At 25.2% G+C, this 687-nt stretch overlaps 1 protein-coding gene across 2 annotated transcripts in view; it reads left to right on the top strand.

Moving 5' to 3' along the window:
• The window catches only part of LOC106871126 (RNA-binding protein 47), a 54,268-nt gene that overhangs the window by 1,382 nt on the left and 52,199 nt on the right, over window positions 1–687 (top strand). The gene's annotated exons all lie outside the window — the stretch shown is intronic.

Raw genomic sequence — 687 nt, 5'->3', positions numbered from 1 at the left:
TATATATATATATATATACACACATGTCTATGCATGTATATATACAAGTATATATATATATATATATATATACACATGTCTATGCATGTATATATACAAGTAAATATATATATATATACATACATATATATGTCTATACATGTATATATACAAGTAATATATATATATATGTCTATACATGTATATATACAAGTATATATATATGTCTATACATGTATATATACAAGTATATATATATATATACATATATACACACATGTCTATGCATGTATATATACAAGTAAATATATATATATATATACATACATATATATGTCTATACATGTATATATATACAAGTGTGACGTCTGTACGTAAATATTACGTCTGTATACATGTGTATATATATACGTGCCTGTGTACATGTGTGTCTCTCTCTCTCTCTATATATGTATGTGTTTTTATACGTTTGTTTCTCTGTATATACATGTATGTCTACATTCATACACTTATATACACATGAGTACCAAGTGGCTATCTGTTTTCCTATGTGTTCGTTCCGTTGTCTGTAGTTCATTTTTCTAATGTCCTGTACTCTGATGTGCATCTATATACACATGTAGATGTAAGTATGTACATATATGTGTGTATACATGCATATATATTCTTTGTATTATTATATATATATATGTGTGTGTGGGTGTGTGG

Source organism: Octopus bimaculoides, chromosome 7 (assembly GCF_001194135.2).
Source record: "Octopus bimaculoides isolate UCB-OBI-ISO-001 chromosome 7, ASM119413v2, whole genome shotgun sequence".
NCBI lineage: Eukaryota > Metazoa > Mollusca > Cephalopoda > Octopoda > Octopodidae > Octopus > Octopus bimaculoides.
This window is presented reverse-complemented; position numbering and strand designations above follow the sequence as displayed.